Consider the following 5265-nt stretch of genomic DNA (forward strand, 5'->3'; position numbering starts at 1 on the left):
GGCACAGGTGACGACCGCAGGATGCGGAAGTACACCGGCCGGGATGACGCGCGCGCACTACACGACCCACGCAGCTCTAGAGATGGAGGAACTACAATACCCAGAATGCTGCGTGCAGCAGGACGCCTCAAGCTGACGGCGAGGCTGCACCTGGAGCTTCAGGGTGCAGAACTCTCTCCCTTGCAGGGTACGCTCTTGGAGAAAATGAAAAATCAGAAAAGCCAAACCGAAGGAACCTTCGGGTACTTAAGGAGGCATTAATCAATTCTTTTAGAAAGATGTGTTACCCAGACGCCTTCATCCTGCCACTTCACTGGTTTTGTTTTTGTTTTTTTGTTTTTTTTTAACATGTCCGTTTTAAATGACATCTTGTGTTTTACACTGCACTGTGTATGATTCACTTTTTTAAATGCCAAAAATGCTGGCGAGGTTGTTTCTTGAAAATAACTCTGAATTTTTAAATGATTACAAAACAAGGTCAAACAAAGTTTGAAGACATTTAAAGCTGTACTGCTTTAAATTATTTCACTAATACAAAAATCACTTATTGGTTGTAACAGAAAGACAATAAAATCTTTACAAAAAAGACTAGGAATTTAACTTGAACTTGGATTTTGAATTGCATTTCTAGAAATTTGACATTTTATTTCCTCTTTACCTCTTACAGTGAACTAACACAGAGCAGAAGTAACTGGGACCGGATTCAGTCTTCCACATTAATCAATCTTTAAAAACGATGAAGTTTATTAAACAATAAGTGTGAGATGTTGTACATGGAAACAAAATCAGTGATCTGGATTACGAAGTGAGCAGTTTCTTCCCTTGTGGAGAAAACTCCCTGGTCCAAGAACAGACAAGGCAAAGCCAAGCAGGACCTGCAGGTCAATGAGACGAAGTTAGAGTCCTGGGGAACCAAAGCAGCTCGAGTTCAAGCGACGACAGTACAAAGAAACAGACCCAGAGATGCGCAACGGTTCCTCTTCCTCATGCACCCACTAAACACCAACGGCACCCGACACAAAGCTGCACCGTCGGAGAGAACCACTGGAAGATGTTCGAGGGGCTGCAGGAGTGAGGAACAATACCTATTCCTATGAAACAGTGAAACCTTCATAACTTTACATAATATCTGGAAAGGGTTTCACCTCAATAGTGAGACAAATGTTGACCTCAAAGCCTTTCTTGTTTCAGTTAAGAAGCTCAAAAGTACGCCTAGAAAAGACCAAATTGGGGGGCTGGAGAGATGGCTCAGCGGTTAAGAACATTGACTGTTCTTCCGGAGGTCCTGAGTTCAATTCCCAGCAACCACATGGTGGCTCACAACCATCTGTAATGAGATCTGGTGCCCTCTTCTGGGGTGCAGGTATGCACACAGGCAGAACACTGTATACATAAAAAATAAATAAATAAATCTTAAAAAAAAAAAAAGACCAAATTGTTTACAAGTAACTTCATTTTTTTATATTTTTGTTTTATTTATTTATTTATTTATTTATTTATTTATTTTGGTTTTTCGAGACAGAGTTTCCAGTAGCTACGGAGTCTGTCCTGGAACTCATTCTGGAGACCAGGCTGGCCTTGAACTCACAGAGATCTGCCTGCCTCTGCCTCCCAAGTGCTGGGATTAATCCCATGCACCACCACTGCCTGCTTCGTTTTATTTTTAGGTGCTCAAGAATGCTCAAAATACATAACTATGCCACGCTCAATAAGGCAAAACTTGGAATGTCAAATTTTCAATTAAAAGATGTCGCAAGTAAAATAAGAATATATTGCTATGATAGGAAAAAATAAAATCAATAAAAATAATACTAAGAAATAGAGGGAGGAGTTGGAGAAATAGCATAACACTTAAGGGCCCTTGCTACTCTTACAGAGAACCCAGGTTCAATTTTCAGCAACTACATGGCAGATGTCTATAATTCCAGTTCCAAGGGACCAAATGTCCTACTCTGGCCTCTACAGACACTGCATGCACATGATACATGTAAATTTAGGCAAAAACACTGGTATATATTAAATAAAAATAAATAACATCTTGGCAGGCGTGGCTGAGGAGATGGACTCAGTGGATAATGTGCATGGCTCTCAACCATGAAGATTTGGATTTGCATGCTGAACACCCTGCTTTAATTTTTTTTTTTTTTTTTTTTTTTTTTTTGGTTTTTTTCGAGACAGGGTTTCTCTGTGGTTTTGGAGCCTGTCCTGGAGCTAGCTCTTGTAGACCAGGCTGGTCTCGAACTCACAGAGATCCGCCTGCCTCTGCCTCCCGAGTGCTGGGATTAAAGGCGTGCGCCACCACCGCCCGGCCCCTGCTTTAATTTTTGTTGTTGTTTTATTTTGTCTTTTGAGACAGGGTCCATATATCACTGGCTGTCCTCAAACTCACTATGTAGACCCACTATGTGGTCTCGAACTCACAGAGATCCATCTACCCCCGCCTCCCAAGATCTGGGATTAAAGGTATGTGCTACCATGTAGTTTATATGGTGGAGATCGACAGAAGACACCTAATATCAGCCTCTGACCTGCACACACATGCACATGCACAAGCACGTATGTGCACACACCACACACACACTTGTAAAAAGAGGAAGAGAGATGAGGGGAGTGAGCCCAGAATGGAGCTCAGAAGTAGGGGAGCCCAGGTGTCTACCCACTGATCCAGGACACTCCCAGAAACTGTTGTCCAAGGCAATCTAGTTATCAGCCTCTTAAGACACAAGAAATTTCCATCTTGAAATTGCTATAATGCCCTTCAGTTTGAAAAGCTATTTCTCACAAGAGTGTGCCTACTGGGACAGAAGAAAAGTAAATGCACGATGCTCTAAAGGCAGTGGGACCTGGGAGAATGGAGCCCACAGATGAGGCAGCCTACAGTCTCGTGCAATAGCCAGCTTTATTCAGAGCATCAGAATTCATACTGAGAGTTAGGAAAGATCACCTGAGAAAAGTTCTCGTGAGTATTTGGTTGGATGCGTCACCTCAGCTGCCTGGCACCCCTTTATCCAAAGAGTCTGAAATGTTTGGTTGGTGGCTTTACCCCAGCCCCCTGGCATCTATATATACAAGGAGTCTGGAATGTTTTGTTGGAGGCTTCACCCCAGCCCCCTGGCATCCATATATACAAGGAGTCTGGAATGTTTAGTTGGAAGCCTCACCTCAGCCACTCTCCATTTCAAGCCTCCTCCCCTGGGAGTTGCCTCAGTCCAAACTCCACCTCAAAGAAAGCCAGCCAAACAGTGACTTTTCCCCAGGGAGGGTCAAGACCACTCCCACAGGCTATTTAAACTGCCCCCCAGAGAATGAACACATGGTCTCCTGTTTCTCGGTTCCCCTCTCCATGTTTTCCCAGGGGGCACCTAGGAGCACTGGCATTCATTAAATCTGGGCTTCTTCTAATTTGGTTTGATTTTGTCTGATTTGGATTATTGCCTCAGCAGAAAGGCTTACTGGGCCAGAAAAACTTAACAATGAGTTCAAGCCATATATAATCACAAGGATAAGCCACATGTGGCCCAACATGTTATCCCATAGAGACATATAAACATTTAATTGAATACAGCAGTAAGCAACACTGAGTGAGGTAAACTCACTCCTATCTGCTACACTGGGAGAAGCACAAAAGCACAGTCCAAGAACAATTCCATGTTTCAAAGAAACTGAGGTCACAAGACTCTTGTTTTTGTTTGTTTGTTTGTTTGTTTTTACAATTCCTCACAAGCATTCAGAATTCTCACATGACTCCATTCTTGAACCATGTGCTGACTATTAAGAAAAATCCTCTCCACCAGCGCACAGAAATCCGATCAAAACAGATTAAACCGAATTAACATGCCTATGTTTTATTAAATGCAGCACTCTCGGGTGGCTGAGAGCGTGGCAGGGGAGGCAGAAAACCAGGGAGCACACACAAAACCCGGGACAAGAGAGATGTTCAGTTTCCATGAGTATATAAGCTTTATGTTATTTCTGTTGTTGATGACATCTAGCTTTAATCCATAGTGGTCTGGTAGAATGCAGGGAGTTATTTCAATGACCTCTTTAGACATGGGCTTTTGGCGAGGTGTACAGCACTAGACTTCAACTTCTTCTTATGGGGTGGGCCTCAGATTCAATCAGAAGACATTTAGTTCCCCAATTACTGACTTGCCTCTATCACTTCAATGGGCACTTCATGTCTGGCTGATCAGTAATGCTATTATGCAGGTCCCACAGCGGAACAAGGGTTTGGATGACAGTTCTCCCCCGGAAGCCCGCACAGCACCCTCTGGCACATTGTGAACTGACCAGGAGGGAGCAAGCTTCCATCCCAGTTCCTGCCTGATTTTTCTATGTCCTGTAACCAAGGCATTTGGTGTCTTCAACAGTATGGTTTTACCAGCTCGTTCTGGTACCAACCATGATAAATACCTCAGAGACCTCTCTACTTTTCCATCACGGGGAAGAAGCCCAAATTTACTTGATTTCTGAGATAGGGTCTCATTCTCTAGCCAGGTCATCCTGAAGCTTTCTATACCTCAGGCTGGCTTTGAACCCATGCTGATCCTCCTGCCTCCATCTCCCAAGTGCTGGGATTATAGACGTGAACCATCACTTATTATTATCTATTTGATATTCAAATTGTCCTTGATTTGGCAAGAGGTATCATTTTATTTATTTATTTATTTACTTACTTACTTATTTATTTAATTTTTTTGGTTTTCCAAGACAGGGTTTTTCTCTTTGTAGCTTTGGAGTCTGTCAAGGCACTCTCTCTGTAAACCAGGCTGGCCTTGAGCTCACAGAGATCCGCCTGCCTCTGCCTCCCAAGTGCTCGTATTAAAGACGTGTGCCACCACCGACCAGCTGAGAGGTACCATTTTCAAGCTGGCCATCATCCTTGGAGCATCCTTTGCCTTTTGGAAATTTAGAATTTATGTTTTTTTTTTGTTTTTTTTTTTTTTTTTTAGAATTTATGTTTTTGTACAGTTATAAAGCCCTGGTTCTCCCCAGGTGTTGGTGGCCGAAGTTCAATCTCCCAGATCCAGGTAAAAATAGAAAGAACTAACTCCCCAGAGATGTCCTCTGACCTGCACATGCCCACTGCAACACATGTTTGTCAGGAGGTGATCTGCCTGCAAGCTTCCACTGTTCCTTCAAGGGTAGGGCACTGAGTGAAGGCGTCCCTCTGCACCACTCCAAGGGCTGGGAGCAGGGTGTCATGAGGGCTAGCAGCTGGCAATCTGGGAAAAGAACCTTACTTTTATCTTGGTCTTCTATCCC

Source organism: Chionomys nivalis, chromosome 13 (assembly GCF_950005125.1).
Source record: "Chionomys nivalis chromosome 13, mChiNiv1.1, whole genome shotgun sequence".
Classification (NCBI taxonomy): Eukaryota; Metazoa; Chordata; class Mammalia; order Rodentia; family Cricetidae; genus Chionomys; species Chionomys nivalis.